Source organism: Dromiciops gliroides, chromosome 6 (genome assembly GCF_019393635.1).
Source record: "Dromiciops gliroides isolate mDroGli1 chromosome 6, mDroGli1.pri, whole genome shotgun sequence".
Taxonomy (NCBI): domain Eukaryota; kingdom Metazoa; phylum Chordata; class Mammalia; order Microbiotheria; family Microbiotheriidae; genus Dromiciops; species Dromiciops gliroides.
This window is the reverse complement of record NC_057866.1, coordinates 219,589,465-219,607,882: the sequence shown is the minus strand read 5'-3', so window position 1 is coordinate 219,607,882 and position 18,418 is coordinate 219,589,465.

Sequence of the window (18,418 nt, the reverse complement as noted above, 5' to 3'; positions counted from 1 at the left end):
AACTTTTCAAACAACTTAATTTTACATTTAAAAAAACTATGACTAAAAAGGGTAAAGTGACTTTCCCAAAGTTAAAAAGGAAGAAATGACAAAGCTAGAATTTGAACCCAGGTAGTCTGATTCCAAATCTATAATTTCCCCACCACAGACCTTGTTTTTAGCCACATAATAGATTGAGGTATAAAAAATGCAAGATACAATTTTATTTGTTTTATTTGTTGATTATAAAAAAACAAAACAAGGAAACAAACATCTGGCATAGTGGAGCAATATGTGACAGGAAAGTTTCTCTTCTATAAAGGTGTCTCTCATGGATAAAATAAGGTCACATCAGATTTCTTGTAATTTTCATTAGTAGAAAGTGTACATTCATCAGTTTACTGATTATTCTATCAATTGATGAATAAAACAGAAACTCATCAAAAATGTTTCACATTGCCATAAAAGATATGCCATGCAGAGTAAAGGGCAAAAGGAATTTTCCATTCTTAGTGTTCCCTAGATTCTCTGAGATCACATTTGGGAAATTGTCTATTACTTCCATTGAATCCATGCGGTCTCAGCTGCCTAAGCATAGTTTTATTTACTTATTTTACCATCAATATTCTCCTAATGATGCTTTATAGTTATGAATCAATAAACATCAAAATCTCAGAAGAATAAAAACCACAGGTGACTCAAAAGGCAATAGAAAGATATCTGGAGGGCATAAGGAGGTTGTTTCATAGTTCCAAGGTTGCTTGGGGATAAGGAATAGAATAAAACACATTAACAAGTATCCATATGACCTAAAAAGGGGGTGGATGAATGCTTTGGAGAGAATGGGAAAGAACAAATGAACAACTTAAGTATTTAATGTTAAAACATCCATAAGAAGATTCCCCCTGTTGACAAGATCCTATATGGAGAATTTGTAGAAAGAAATAGGAAAGAATGGGGCAGCTAAGTGGCACAGTGAGTAAAGTACCAGCCCTGGATTCAGGAGGACCTGAGTTCAAATCTGACCTCAGACACTTGACACTTACTAGCTGTGTGACCCTAGGCAAGTCACTTAACCTTCATTGCTCCCCCTCCAAAAAAAAAAAACCGAGAAATAGGAAAGAATTACACAAGGTTAGGAGGTATGAAGAGCTTGCAATCTGTACTAGGGGAAGGAATATCCACACAAATGAAATAGACCTAGTAAAGTAACTATTGAATAATATTACAAGTATCATTCCTTCTGGCTCCTAGATATCTTGGTTTCCTTTTTCACTCTTTTTATTTTACTTTTGAAGTCTTTGGCAGGGGGTGGGGGATGCATTAAAACAATTATTTTTGTGAGTTCTGAATTTCTGAGTCCTACTTAAAGTCCAATAGAAATAAGTTGTTGTAATTTGGAGCAACTCCCCATATCAAAACAAGCATGATAAAATGTGCCTTCAGCTTCTCACAAATTCTTGATGAGCATAGAGTACAGTTAAAAAAGCATATGTAGCGAGCATGGGTGAGAAAAGAGATTAGAATATATTAAAAGTATTGTTAAATGTTATCCCTTTGCCTCTGTGTTGTAGAATTATATTTCATCAATCTTCTATCCATATCATCAAGCAATACCTTGGAAAGGAATAATGGAATATGTGAATGCCTGAGTAGCAATTCTAATGATATAAAGTAAATTAGTTTGAGTTTTTTTCATTTGATTTTTGAAACTTGATTTTTGGAATTTCTTCAAGAATATTTCTGAGTTCCATTTGATGTCCAATACTAGTATGGTGTTTCTGTTTTTGTGGTTGTTGTATGTTTGTTTTGTTTTGTTTTTCATAGAGTAAAGCTATAGTAAAACTTGGATTCTAATGAGTTTGTTTTTCCAGTATTAGATCTCGACACAAAATAGTCCGGTCTTTTCCCATTGGACTTGGAGTCGAGAAAACCTGAGTTCAAATCTTGCCTCAGATAGTAGCAGTTTGATCTTGGGAAATCACGCATCTTACTCCCAGGACTGCTGTGAAGATAAAATGAGATAAGAGCTGTAAAGTATTTTGCAAACCTTAAAGCATTATATGAATGTGAGGTTTTATTGTTATTATTATACAAAAATATCAAATAATAATATTGTTATTTTTATACCCTGATTTTATGATCATCCAACTCAGGATCACCTAATTTTTCCTACCTCCTCAGGATAATACAGTATTTTGCTATGAATGCAAAATAAGATTGACAAAAGAATGATCAATTTAATTCAATTTCATGTGTACTGACATCCTGTTAGCTTTTAGCAATTCACTTTGTCGGGCACTGACATCCTCCTAGCTCCTAGGAAAAAGACAAAAAAGAGAAGAATCAATCCTCAAACAGCTTACATTCTACTGGAAGGCTACAATGGGTATGCAGATAAATAAATAGAAAGCAATTTAAGCAGGAGAATGTGAAAGAATATTTACAGTGAATTGGCAAACTTGGAAGAAGAAAAAAAAGGTAAAGATGGCACTTTCTGCTTTATATTCCAACTAAAATATTGTTGAGAATAACTTTTCTCAGAATTGCCTGCCAATTTGATATCTTTTGCCTGCCTTAGGGAAGAGCAGCCTACTGCTGAAACTAGGGATAATATATAGTAATTTTCAGTTGGGGGAAGGGGAAAGTTTAAAAAGTTTCATTTGAAAATGAACTTCAGCTACTAAAATCTTTCCAAAGTTTGTAGGAAATTTTGTTTGGCCACTAATTCAGGAGGGTTTCTTTTTAATCAAATAATAATTTTTTTGGAGATGGGAGAGACATGGGGAAACATGCAGGGCAGCCATCTCCTTTTAAAGAGAAGGTAATTGAACCCCAAAGAAGTGAAGGTCACATGCTTGATTACTGGCAGAGCTGGTAGTGGAACTCAGGTTTATTGGCTATCAACTCAATGTTTTTTCCATGTTGCCTCTCAATTTTCCCATCTTTGAGTAAATAAAACTGGAAGGTCAAAGAAAGTTCACTAGTTACTCCTTGGACATTTTGAAAAATTTCCTGAGGTCATATTGTTATTCAAAGGGCTCTGAATATCTTAGCCAGCACCAGTTCAATTGATAATGGTGAACAGTAAGGATAGAATATGAAGATAGGAGACAATGGATGTAAATTCCTGCCAGAAAATGTACTAGCAAAGGATTTCAAGAATTTTTCCAGAATTTCCCCCAGGAAGTTCCATCATCTTATTTTTGGATGTTTTTTTTTTTTTTAGACAAAAGTAGATGAATACTTATATGTGTTACATACAGTCATTCTGAAGGAAGGGGGATGACATAGATAATTTGCTATAGTTCCTTCCTTCTCTCTAACTATGAGTGAAGGTGTAATCTGAATGGTAAACTTCTGTGATTGTAAAGTGTTTCAGTACTCTCTTAAAATGCTCCTGAAAATTCAGTACTTGAATTTAAAATGAAATACAATTAAAGTGACAATCCTATTTATGTGACATTTCATTACTAAAAAGGGCAATAATCTGGTCTTGTTTAGTTTTCTTTCTCCACCCCCTTCCTTTTTTTTCCTTTTTCTTTCCTGACCTTTAATTTCTTTTAGTTATGACTTCTGGGTCTGTTCTAATTCTTACATTTTCACTAGGGTATAAAGAAAATAGAAAAAAACAGTTGCATTAATTAAATTACTATTTTTTCCCTCTATTTTCTCCTAGAGTAAGAATTACCATTATAAATGTTTGAATGTATCCTTGTTTTTTTAAAGAGTTGAGAAGTTCAAATTAAAGTCTTTTAAAATGTGTTTTAATCACAGTTTTAATATGCTGATGTAGTGTAGAAAATGCTAGATATTTTTTTTTAATTTAAGAGAACTGTAAGGACTCCTAATATTCATGGTGGCCAATTTGCAATTATCATCTTGGTGATGAGACTCTTCCTTTGACTGAGAGGTACATTTTAATTTAAATGAACTTGTAGATCTGTTTGATTTTAATTTGTGACCTAGAGGTCAATAGATATTAGGTATAATAACCCTACATGTGAATTTTCAAGGAACATTCATATAATGAGAAATGATAACTAGTTATACTTAAGTGTAATGATTTTCCTCTTTGCCATTTAAAACTACTGTTGTATCAGTCTCCATTTTATAGACTTAATACCTTCCGCATTTAGGACATATCACTACAGTACAAGTTATGAAGATGCTCTCTGGAATTACTATCAAAATGAATAATGCTCAATATATTGAATGCAAGGTCACCTTTGCACATTCACTTTTTTTAAAAGTAACTGCAATATTGTTGACCTACTAGCAACTATGTCTTCAATGCAAACTTGAGGACTTTTCCAAGAATAGTTCCTTAAGGTTCTATTTAATGTTCAAGTTTTTTAAATTTCCAATGATTAAAAAAAGGGAGAGAGATTTACTACCACATCTAAACATTTGTATCCTGGGGTGAAATAAGTCATTACAATATATTCACACCCTCAAGTCTTTTTATTGTTTACTTTACACATAAGGAAAAAGTATAATTATAGAGTAAGAATCTACCATTACCCAATTAAATACTAATGAATTCTACATGTTCTAATGTCTCTCAAAAGTTTTATTTGGAATAGAAAGGTTTAGTTATATATTCCTTTTATTGTGCCAAAAACATCTTTAATAGAGGTTTAGAATTGGGGGCCTAGTCCAAGAACCCTCATTTATAGATGAGAAAACTGAAGTCCAGAGCAATTATGACTTGCCCAGAGAAATTAAATGACATAAATAGTAAGTCAATGAGTCTGATTCATTATGGTCCTGATTATGTGATCACATATCATTAGTGTCACATGACACCAGAACAAATCATGATAGGTAGAATACTTTTTTCTTTTTTTTTCTTTTTATAAAAAGATATTTGAAGTACCCAGAAAGCAATTTGGAATTTTGCTAGGGAAATGGCTCCATTATCTATGCTCATTGAACTACAGGTCCCATTGATTGACTTACCTGAGGAGTTCAATAAAACAAAGATCACTTAAATGCTTACTGAAACCTTTTTTTTTCATTTTTTGGTAGCAGTAATGTAGATATAAATAAAATAGATGCTCATAGATTGGGAAATGCCTAAAAAAATTGTGGTTCATTAATATAATAGAATAGTAAGTACTATGGTATAAGAAATGAATATGTAGCCTTCAAAGAATCATAAAAATATTTGAATGAACTAATGCAATGTACAGGAAGAAAAACCAGGAAAACAATAAATACAATGGTGACAATGATGTAGATGGAAACAACAACAAAATAAAAATAAAAACTGAATGTTATGAAGTTATAATGGCCAAATATTTATCCTCTTCCAGTTTTTGCAGAGGTGAAAGGCTATGGGAATGGAACACTTAATATGATGTCAGATTTGATTGATTTGTTTTTTAAATAATTAATTTAAAAATAATTTGCTATAAAAGAGAAGGAAGAGGATATTAAGAAACAGGATGAAAGACATAAACCTTTAAAATGATAAAAAAAATAAAACTAGAAAGCACTATGGAAGCAATTAGGCCTACGGCAACATATTGTATCATATTCTGCAATACATTCTAAATGAACACATGGTCTCAATATTAAATATCATAAAAAAATTGAGAAGAAAAGTAGATCACACCTCTCACTACTATGATTAGGAAATATATATGTGTATGTGAGTATGTATATATGTGTACATATATACACGCTGACATATATATATGCACACATATGTAAATATTTCCTAATTACATTTTAAAAAAGTTAATATTAATTTAAAAAAATTGAGTTCCACGTTCTCTTCCTCCCTCTTGCTCCTCCCCCACTTCCTGAGAAAGCAAGCGATATTTCAATTATACATGTGAAATCATGCAAAACCTATTTCCATATTGCATGTTGCAAAATAAAACACAGAAAAAGCCAAGAAAAATGAAAAAAGTGAAAAATATCTAATGAGAAATGAATGTTGAAAGATATCTTTATATATAATTGAAAAAAATACTATTTTAAAAAATTATGTTGTAAAGCATAGAGGAATCCTTTGTTGCTCTTGTTAGGAAATAGTTGCTCTCATTAGGAAACAGAAAGCCTAACACACCAACATTGACTTGTAAGTTCTAGAATAATTCTATGACTCATTCTTCAAATCCTAAACTCAGTATGCCATTCTGTAACCCAAACTTGAAAAATTATTTGTCTTGCTTCAAGAAGGTAGTCAGACTCTTCTCCTGATTAAATATAAAGAGTCAGTATCAAAATTTAGAATTGCTATAGTAGAACTTAGAATAAGTTTTATTTGTTATATTGTAATACTTTATATATGGAAATTGTTCTAAATTTGTAAAGCAAAAGTTTTTATAAAAGTTCTTTTATACTTACATGAATAAATTTTACTATTTGGACTTGTGAACAAACAAACACTCTTTTTTAAAGACTTTAAAAATCACAAAATAGAATGTCTTTGATGGGAAAAATATAAAATATCAGAAAACCAGAAAATGTCAAAGGAAGGATTGTTGTCTCATGCTGTGGTTCAAAATACATAATATAATGCGAGCATCTAACTGGATTTACTGAATGTATCCTAGCATGACATTCCTGGATTAATGACAAGATGGTATAATTGTAAGGGATTATTTATGGTGATTTCAAGAGATACTTGATTATATGTAGTAAAGACTCTAGAAACACAATAAAAAGTGGGGGAAAAGCAGACATTTAAAAGGGGACTAACCATTGAAGTTCAATTCTGGGCTTATGCACAGGGGATCCATGTGGATTCTTGAGGAAGCCTGGCTTCCTGAAATCCATAAGAGAAATGGAGAAACTCAGTTTATAATTTCAGAGCATGTGCAGGTATTCTGTGACTATTTTCTGATTTCTTACTCTGTGGTGATAAAAAAGAATTTTGTTTGACTACTGAGCTGAGAATTCTTTTAAAAAGATCCCAGTGGAGAAACTTGTCCTTTTTCCTTCCTATTGGTCATCAGGTATAAAATCACTCTCCATGTTCTGGAGGCCCAGTCAGGGGTGCCTTTCCCCTCCCAATGGAGTGCATGCAGTCTTAGGCAAGTTGGTGTTGGGGTCTGGGATACATTCTGTTCTTGTCTTTTTTTCCTTTGGTATAAGGGGCTTGTGAGACTTCAAAAAGTGGAAGGATCAATGACCCAGAATGGGAAATTCATACCAGAGATTGTTGATTGCTCAGCTCGGAAGAGCAACTTTTCTTCTTATCATAGCCCAGCAGTGGATCAACCTGGCAGGCAAAATGTTATGGTGTTCTATTGCAAGGGAGAAACTTGTCCAGTGTCTATGCAACATTTAGAAGTGACCTTGTGGCAATTTATGTGTAGCAATCTTTTTAAAGTCTGAGATGACTTTTTTTCAGAGAGTGAGGTGGTAGAAAGAATGTGCTGTGGTCACAAGGGATATTGTTGTACTTCAGTTCTTGCTGTATCTTTTCTTTTTTTTCTATTTTTTTTGCAAATATTTACTTGTTAAAGCTAATTGATTGATAATCACTGGTAATTGATATGGATGGGGGACTGAAAAATGATAGTATTATAAAGATTTACCAACTTTAGGGATACCCCTTGAACCTTTGGTAGGGGGTATCTGTATACCTGATTTGCTGGTGTACAAATAGGTTGGTAGGGTCATTTGGTGAGTCACTAACCATTTATTAAGTGTCTACTGTCATGGGGTGCAGAGAACCCCAGAATTTCCCTGGGGCACATTAAAGAATCTTCTCCTTGAGAAACTAAACCAGAGGACAGACAACGCCTAGAGAGATAAGCAGAACCAAATCAGACTGAGCTAGCTTCAGACTGAACTAGCTTCGGATTCCCACCTTTCTTTCTGGTCTCCTTTACCCTGGGGAGATAAATTTGGGTGTGGCTGCGGCCTTTGTGTCCTGAAGAGGGATCTGTAGCCACCCCTCATTCAATTCCTCTAGTCACTACCAGTGGGGGATGGTCCTCCACTCCTCACCCAATTCCCCCAGTTACCACCAGTGTGGGATGGTCCTCCCTCACTAAAGGAACTTTCCACAGTCAAATGGTCACCCCTTCCCCCATCAGTCCTCTATAAAAGTACTTGCCAGTCTCCTGTTTGAGGAGATTGGTACCTCTGAGCCATGTTCTTTGTGCCTATCTCCCCATGAGAAGTCCAAGGATTTCTTTCATGGTTTCCCTTCCCCCTTCCCTTCCCTTGCCCCTAAATAAACTACCACCTTATTCTAACTACTTTTGTGTGCAAGAGGGTGTAATTCTTTAAAGAGGAATTCCTAAGAACCCCATCCCCTATCCAAACCCATACCCCATTTTCACCCATTACACTACTATGTTCTAAGCACTGTGCCGAGCATTGGGGGGAAATAAAGAAAGTCAAAAAATAGTCCCCATTCTTAAGTATAACATGCAAACAGCTATGTGGAAATGAAATATATATTGAAGAAATTGTGGATAGTCACAGAGGAAGGGAACTAGAATTAAAAAAAAAAGACAAGGAAACTCTTCTTGTTGAAAGCAAGACCTTACCTGAGGCTTGAAGGAAGTTAGGGAAACTAAGAGATGGAGAAGAGTGAGAGTTGCGGGTTTTGGGGCTATCTAGTAAAAATGCTTGGAGTAGGAAGATTAAGTCTCCTGTGTAAGAAACAGCAAGGAAATCAATGCCATAGGATTGTAGGGTATGTGGAGAGGAGTAAGGTATAAGAAAAGTGGAAAAGTATGAGATGGTCAGGTTATGAAGTTTTAAAAAAAGCCAATGGAATTTTAAATTTGAAGTAATAGGGAGCTACTGTAGTTTATTGTGGTAACCACAATTTACTGAGAACTGACTGATCCTCTCCTATTCTCCATTCTCAGGCCAATGCATTGACCAGGGCTAACCAATCTTTGTCAATTCCAAACTCTTGATTATTTTATGGATCTCCCAAATCAAGTATCCCCTTCTCGGAAGATTCCTAGACTTACTTCCTGGACTTTAGATTATTATGCAAAAAGGTTCATTTAAAGTATTTTCTATTTAGAGTTAAGAAGTTTCTATTTGTGAGAAACTCACTTAATCCAAAGGCAGTCTCATAGTTCCCTTTGTTCTGTTACCCTGTCCTCAGTCCCCATCTTTGGATATTCCTAGTAATCTTGCTTTGTGATACTCAGAGTTATAGCTCCTATGCTCCCATTAAAGACCTTATTTCTCCTATTCTTATGGTTTCATTAATTGTCAGGGTGACAATTGAATAAAGAACAACTAGGTTGACCTGAGACTTAACCTCAATTTGAAAGGTGAGTGGAGGATAGACAGAAGTAGAGAGAGACTTGAATAATTCTTCCTTATACACAAATTCACACAACAGAGCAAAACATAATTCTTTACAAGGAATTGTATGCAGTTCATACAAATAGTGATTTAATTCATTGTTCCAATAAAACTCTTTTGTTAAAAACCTGGGTGTATATTCAAAGCACAATGAGGAAGTGATGAAGTTGCATTCACTTCAAATTATAATTGTATAGCATTCATTCATTCCATTCATTTATTTAGTCAACAGATTCTTCTTGATCTTATTTTCAAAGTCCTGTACTAAGTAGTTGAGGAGAGGGTAGTAAGAGGGAGATAAAAGTTTTATGTCTCTAATCTTCTGGAGCTTATAGGGTGATAAGGCCTACATGTAGATAGCTATAACAGTATGATATAAGTGCTTTGGGAAAAGTATGAAACCAAGTACTGTGAGAGGTCTGAAAGGAAAATGTCATTACTGGAGGCAAGAAAAGCTGACAAATAAGAGTAGCTTGCTAAGATTAGATGTTTCAAAATTACATTTTCTAAAGTACTCAAGGTGGAGCCAATTAAATTTCAGAACAAGGTCACATCAGAGCAAAAACATAAAAATGAATGCTTATTTTCAATTTTTGATTCTTTAGGTTCATAATGTGGCCTATTGTGTGTTTTTGACTATATTTTTAGGTAGTGATTCTCAAACATTTTCATCTTACATAGTCCCTAAGGGCTTCCAGTGTCCAAATCTTTCCATAATGATTTCATAAAATTTTATTATAAGTTACAGGTGATATACAAAAAGTAATGATGGGTATTTTAGAACTAGAAGGGACTTTGGGAATTAAATAGTTCAAACTATGCATTTAACAAATAAGGAAACTGGGGGCAGCTGGGTGCCGCAGTGGATAGAGCACTGGTCCTGGAGTCAGGAGTACCTGAGTTCAAATCCGGCCTCAGACACATAACACTTACTAGCTGTGTGACCCTGGGCAAGTCACTTAACCCCAATTGCCTCGCTAAAAAAAACAAACAAAACAAAACAAAACAAAAAAAAATAAGGAAACTGAGGCCAAGAGAGGCTCAGTGACTTGTGAAAGGTGTTTCCAAGTGAAAAGTTCTAGAATTCAATTTGTTGAGATCGGTATAGGAAATTTTGCATTCTCTTGCTGTGTATATTTTTTGTGTGCATGTGTATGAAAGTTCCTGTCTTAGTTTGTGTTCATTTTCTTTTTTTTTTTAATTTTCTGGGGCAATGGGGGTTAAGTGACTTGCCCAGGGTCACACCACTAGTGTCAAGTGTCTGAGGCAAGACTTGAACTCAGGTCCTCCTGAATCCAGGGCCGGTGCTTTATCCACTGCACCACCTAGCTGCCCCCAGTTTGTATTCATTTTCAAAAACCAGCCTGCCCTTCTGGTAATTCTATTGCTGAAGCCCAGTTGGCAAACTTCTAAGCATACCCTTGCTGGCAAGTGAAATGAGCTCGGTTATTTGGTAGTCTGAACATTTTTTGGCATTGCCGTTCTTTAGGATTAGGACATAAACTTATCTTTTCCAATCTGATGGGCATAGTTGAGTTTTTTCCAAATTTGATGGCGTCACTTTAATAACATCTATCGATCCATCCATCTGTCCATTTCATCCATCTATCTGCCCATCCATCTATATCTGTGTGTAGCCTGTATGCACATATTTAATTTATTTTCTTTGCATCAATGTTTATTAGGGATATTAATTGATTGTTTTCTTTCTCACCTTGGCTTTGGTATCGACCAAATTTAAGTCTTTAAGATTTTGGAAGGGTCTTTCTTTTTTATAGTTTTCAAACTCTGTATGCAAAATTATAATCTGTTCTTTGAATATTTGATAAAATTCATTTGTTATTCCAGAAATGTGTTTTGGGGGTGTATGAAGAAAAATATATTTATGATTTGTTCAATTTCTTTTTTCTGATTTCGGTTTTTCTAAATAATTATTTATTTTTGTAAATTTGGATATATTTTATTTTTATAAATGTCCATCTATTTCATCTGTTATCTTTTTTTGGAATATAATTGTACAAAATAATTTCTAGTAATTTCACATACTTTCTCTTCATTTTTTGTGTGAATTCTCTTTTTAAACTTTTAATATAGATAATTTGTTTTTCTCTCTTTACAAACAACATCAACAAAGTAGTGAACTATTTATATTATTAGATTTTTTTCAAGAGACCAGTTTGTAATTTTATTTAGTGATTCAGTTTTACTCTTTATTTCTTTCCTTTTAATCCTCTATGTTTGTTTGTTTGTTTGTTTGTTTGTTTTTTCCTGCCATAAGCTTAGAATATCTTTTACTCAGGATTAGTCCTATACCTTTCTTGCATTCCATCTTGAATCCCCTCCTTCCCATTCTTCTTATGTCTACCTATTTCCTTGTTGAGTTTAATGTATTTGAACACTATGTTTTGTGTGTATGTATGTACATCTGTTCAACCTTCCTTTGCCTGGTTCAAATGAAAGTGAGGTTTATTGCATGCTAATTTCCCCACCCCTTTCACCATATTTTTATACCTATTCATTTCATTTACCTCTATTAGGTGAAATTGTGAGGTCTCTCCACCTTTTCATACTTTTCTCTCCAGTATATTCTATCCTCATTTCCTTCTTTGCCTGATACTATCAAAACACAAGAAAACAATCATTGGGAACTCTGTCTTATTTAATTCACTCTATGACCCTTGAAGACAATGGGGCTCTGGAAGGACACTTCTTTCTTCTTCCCCTATTTGCCATGTAAATAATTTATCCAAAGATTATCCTTTAAAATTGATCATATATATGTACCTTCCTATGACTCTCTTGCCTCCCCTGCTTCCTTTTCAAAAATCTCAACTCATGTCTGACTTTTTCAATAAGAAGTTTGAAAATCCTCTATTTTAATAAAGGTTCATTCTCCCTCCTCCCACCTCCCATAGTATCATACTTTTACTAAATTCACTGTTCTTGTTTAATACCTACTTCCCAGGGCTATTGTGAGGAACAAATAGAAAAATAATTGTTAAAGTGCAGTGCCTGGCTCATAGTAAGCACTGTATGAATATTTATCATCATTATCATCATCATCAGCCTTTATATACCTTTTATAATGTTGTATTCCAAGCTCTCCTCTCTGACTGAGTGGAAGCTGTCAAATGTCATGTGATCCTTATGTAGCCCTAGGTACTTTAACTCTTCCTTTTTAGTTCTATGTAGAATTTATTTTTCTTTGACCTGGAAACTCTAGATTGGGAGTGATACTGCCATGGATTTTCTAATTAGCATTTCCCCCACCCAAAGATGGTTAGTGGATTCATCTATGGTTTTACTTGGTTATGATCTTCAGATTATTTAGTGACCCTTAGATTATCTCTCCTTGACTTGTTTTCTATTTCTACTGTTTTTGATAACATATCTTAACTTTTCATCTATTTGCCCAACACTTTAAAAATATATATTCTTTTTCATGATTATTCTCCATTTGTCATATTCTTATTTTCAAAAAGAGTTTTGTTCTTAAGTAAAGTTTACTACCATAAGTTCTAAGGTATCAATTTTCCTTGGCCTTTTTCTTTCTAATTGATTTCATTGTATAGCTCATTTCATTCCCCGCCTCCCCCCACCCCAATACTCTTACAGTCCTAGTGGTCAGGTCACTCTTTTCTCTGAGGCTCCACTTAGTTTCTTGGAAGAATTCTCTTCTTTCAGATTTGTCTCTTGGGCTTTCCTAGTTCATGGAATTTCTACATTTTATCCAGCATTTTCTTCTGTGTACTCAGATGGAAAGCATCTTCAATTTCTGGTCTATTCTGTTTCTATTTCCTTTGATGTTGTGGGAAAGCCCTGATTATTTCTGAGTTCAAAGGCTATTACTATTATTACCATTCAGCCCTTCTGTCATGACTTGTCATCTGTATGGTTTGGGCCCAAGGTATTGGGTGCTGCTTTGGACATTGTCTGCTTACATCTTGGTCTGTACCTGTCTCTTGTCATAAATGGGGTCCCTGGATTACCCTATTTTGGATACCCCACAAGTCTTACTTCCTCACCTATGTGAGACCCCTGAGAGGTGTTGTGCTATGTTCAGGTCTTGCCCTACTTATTTCAGGGGATGGGAATGGAACCCTTGACTTATCAACACTGACCATTGAATCGCCCCCTCTCCTGCTGTGGGACTGGATAGTTTTGTACTTTACCTTCTACTTACTCAAGCTGGTCTCTCCTCAACAATTCCTCAAGAGTCTGGCAATCTTTTCATGCAGTCATGTAGTGGATGGAGAAGTTTATAACTTATTCTCTTTGGTTTTCTTCATTATTTCTCCTGGTTCAGTTTGAGCACATTAATGTAAGTAAGTCATTCAATAAACATTTATTAAATGCCTATTATGTATCAGACAATATGCTAAGTATACAAATAGAAATTAAAGCAAAAATGAACTCTGCCTTAAAGTAGCTTATAATATAATGGGGCAAGACAATAGATAAAAGGAAGCTGAAAAGTGGGAGGAGAGAAAAGGAGATGAAAAAGAGAAGGTGTCTGGTAGGGGAAAGGGAATTTTGGAGAGTTCCAGAGAAATCCAAAAGCAGAATAACTTGTGGGAAATGAGAGGGAAAAGCCTGCTGACCCTCTTCGTAAATAGAGCCCCTGGAGTCCATGGTCTTGTCTTCATAGGGTTCAATTAGAGGGGTAGAGTATACTTATAAGATTTGAGTATCATGCAGATTCAATTTTGCCACAGATTGAGATTATACAATGCTGATTTTCTTAGGAAGGAAAGGCAGCTTGGTTTGTTTCCCAAAAGCCAAAGGTAGTGTAGCCTCTTTGGGGTATTTATTTTGGGAGATCTGAGCTAATAAGTTACCATCTTCCCCCATTTTTCTACAATATTTGCTCACATATTTTCCTTTTTTCCTCCTGTACTTGAAAAGAAAAGTAATAAAAGAAATATTTTCCCTAAATAATCCCCTGCTCCACCTAGCACAGATACACTGGGTTTCTTTTTAAATTTTGTTTTCTCTGCTTTTGTAATAGTAACTATGGCTACCAGCAGAGGCTCCTCTGGGGCTTTAAGACCATCAATCAATTTCACAGCTGGAGGCAGAGATAAAAGTTCAGCAATTCCTCATTTGAAGAACTTCCCTAACATTTTTTCCCTATATAATTTGGTTATTACATTAGGGAATATATTTGTCTCTCTAAAGCCAAACAAACATATTTTGGCAACTTCAGTACAGACAAAGGCTTTAATGAAAGTGCCATAAGTATCATCTCCCCACTAACTGAGGAAGATCAAAATGAGTGAATACTCATTTCTCTCCTGGCCTTCTCCCTACTTCCTGCTTCTGTCTTTTCCCAACTTCTCTCTTGCCTGGGATATCAAGTGTGAATTCAGTGGAGCCATAGCAGTGGAGTGAACTGGGGATGCATTAGCTTCCCCTGGATCAAAGATAAAAGGAACAGAAAACTTTGAAAGTAAGTCCTAAATGAGAATGCCAAACTTTTATAGCATTTCATCTCATATCACATCATTTTCTGTTGTCCTTTGCATCTTGAAAAATAAAACAAAACAAAACAAACTCTTCTTCAAGGGTGCTAGAAGTATGGTTACAAAGGGACTGGTCAAGTGTTTGGTAACCTATAAACTACAGTCAGCTTCCTTGTGTCCTAGGTAGTTTTTCTGCCAATTAGCCTTTTTCTTGAATGCTATTACTTACCACATAGGTGGAGATCTTCCTGATATGTTAATTTCTACTTAGAGATTGAATGCTTGGTGATGGTTCAGACCAGTATCAGTATCATTGCTTTTAGTCTTGTTAATTATACACTGAGATTCCCTGCTATCCCTGGCTTCTTGCATTGAGTCCCGCCTTCCAGAGGTATTTCCCCTGGATCTTTCAGTTTCAAAGCACTGGGTCTTCAGGATTCTGCATAGTTTTAATTAATTTCAACAACCATTATTGTGTAAGGCACTATGCTAGGCATCAAGATAGAAAAACAAAGATTACAAGCAGCCCCTGCCTTCAAGAAGTTTGCATTCTACTGGAGTATGCAAAATATACACAGCTAATCAGATACAAAATTATTTGATAAAGGAGACGGCACTTTACAACTAGTAGAATCAAGAAGGGCTTCCCATAGCAGGTAAGATTTGAGCTGAATGTTGAAGTAAGTTAAGAATTTGAAGAGGAACTGGGGGGGGGCGGAGCCAAGATGGCAGAGGAGAGACATTAAACACAGAGCTCCTGATACAATCACCCCCAAAATAGCAATAAAAGAACCCTTGGGGCAGAAAAATACACAAAAATACGGGCTGAGAGTTTTCTCCAGCTATAGATAAATTTCAGGGGGCCATTCTGGGCCACGAATAAAGCCTAACCCTGCAATCAGGCCAACACACCAGACACCTGCCAGAGGAATTTGCCCCAGTGCCTCTGAATTGGCAGCACCGGCGTCTTCTGGAACTGAGTGCAAGGTTAGGCTGAATGGCTGGCTGAGGGGGGTAAGTGCAGGAGTACCAGTGGACTGGAGGGAAGGATTTGACTGTCCCACCCCACCTGGCAACCAGGAAGAAATCCTGAATGGTGGGAGACCCAGGTTGGGGAGGGGAGCAGGGGAGCAGTCTCATCAGAAGCTGAGAACCACACCACAGAAAGCTTTGCTGGTTGCTTGATTAGTAAGTAGGTCTGTGGTTATCTCCAGACCTGAGAACAGGCCAGGTGAGATTAAAACCTGCCCCCCCCAACCCAAAACACCTGGGACCCTCTGAAGTTGAGAACAGGAGCAGAGATGAGAAGCAGCCCCACCCCCCATCCCCCACCCCCCAGTGGAGAGTTTAAAATCAAATGAAAGCAAGGCCAGGCAGGCTAAGAAGAAGCCCAACCATCCCCCGGGGCCATGCTGTAGCTTGAACAGTGTGTCCGGGAAGCAGCACCACACTTTAAGAAGGAGTTAAAAGCCAAGAAATAGTAAGCCAGAATGAGTAGTCAGAGAAAGCAGAAGACCATCAAAAACTTCTTTGGGGGAAAGGTAGACCACAATACAACCTCAGAAGAAGAAGATAATAACAGGGTCAAAGCTCCAACATCCAAAGCTTCCAAGAAAAATATGAACTGGTCTCAGGCCATGGAAGCTCTCAAAAGGGACTTTGAAGAGAAAGTAGGAAAAATAGAAAGAAGATGTAGAGAAAAGGAGGAAAGAATGGAAAGGGAAATGAGATCAATGCAGGAGAGTCATGAGAAAAAAGTCAACAGTTTGAAAAGCCAAATGGAAAAGGAGATTAAAAAACTGTCTGATGAAAATAACTGCCTAAGAATTAGGATGGAACACATGGAAACTAGTGACCTTATGACAAACCAAGACACAGTAAAGCAAATCCAATTGAATGAAAAAAATAGAGGGCAATGTGAAATATCTCCTTGGAAAAACAGCTGACCTAGAAAATAAATCTAGGAGAGATAATTTGAAAATTATTGGACTACCTCTAAACCATGACCAAAACAAAAGCTTACACACCATCCTCCAAAAGATTGTGAGGGAAAATTGCCCTGATATTCTAGAAGCAAAAGCTAAAATAGAAATTGAAAGAATCCACTGATCACCTCCTGAAAGAGATCCCAAAAGGAAAACCTCTAGGAATATTATAACCTAATTCCAGAACTCCCAGGTCAAGGAGAAAATATTGTAAGCAGCTAGAAAAAAGGGAATTCAAATACTGTGGAGCTCCAATAAGGATAAAGCAAGATCTAGCAAGTATCTACATTAAAGGACCAGAGGACATGGACTTTCAAATACAAGACCCTGGAGAAGCATAAAAGGTAAACAGGAAAAAGACTTCATGAGGGACATTAAAAGATCAAACTGTTTACATTCCTACATGGGAAGATAATACTTTGAAATCATAAGAACTATCTCAGAAATTCACAGAAGACTGAACTGAATATGAAGGTATGATATCTGTAAAGCATTTATGTTTTGTTCTTTGTAGGGCAGACAAGGTGGGGTGTCTTATGTCTGGGGCTGGATTTAGGTTTGGGGCCTCCTGGGTCCAGGGATGGTGCTTTGTCTACTGTGCCACCTAACTAATCCATTATGATATCATTAAAATAGGGTTGAAGTATAGGAGGAATAAACTGGGGGAGGAAGAAGGGGAGAGATGGTCTGGGGAGAGGTAGTTCACATGAAGGAAACAAGAAAAAAGCTTATGGAGGAGAGTAGAAGAGGGGGAAGGAGTTGGGGAGTGAATGAACCTTAATATCATCAGAATTGGCTCAAAGAAGGACTAACATACATACTCAAGTAGGTATAGTAATATATTTTTGCCCTGGGGGGAGAGAGATAAAAGGGAAGGGGGGAAGAAGGGAAGGCGGAAAGGGCAGTTTGGGGGAGAGAGCAATAAAAAGCAAAACACTTTCAAGGAAGATGAAGATGTTCTGCATTAGTGCACCAGTATGACATATTGAATTGCTTGATCTCATAGGGAGGGTTGAGGAAGGAGGGAAGAAGAAAAATTTAGAACACAGAATTAGCTCAGGGACCCTGATCTCATTGGAGTGGGCTCATGGAGGGAATAGCTTTCATACCCAATTGGGAGGGGCAATCTATTTAACCCTGCAGGAAAATAGGAGGGGAAGAGGATAAGGAAGGATGGGTGAAAAAAGGGAGTGTAGAGTGAGGGAGAGGATAGTCAGAAGTGAAACACCTCTGAGGAGGAATAGGTAAAAAAGAAGATAGAGTAAATGTCATGGGAAGGGAGTGGGATGGAGGGAAATAGTTATGATGACCGATTATAATGGCAAAATGTATGGTACCTACTTTTCTGGGCTTTTATGAAGAAAATTCTCTGTCAAACTTAAGGTACTGTATACAGGTTATGGTGAACAGGATACTATCAGAAAAACCTGGAAAGACCTACATGAACTGAAGCAGAGTGAAATGTACTGTATACAAAATAACAGCAATAGTGGGAGATGATCTGCTGGGAAGCATGTGGTTATTTTCAGCAAGGCAATGATCGAATATAACCCTGAAGGACTTATGAAGATTGCAGCCCATCTGCAGAGAACGAACTGATAGTATCTGAAAATAGATGGAAACACATTAAAAATTTTTTGTTTTCTTTTCCTCTTTGACAATTCCTTAATCTGAAGTTTTGGGTTTTTTGAC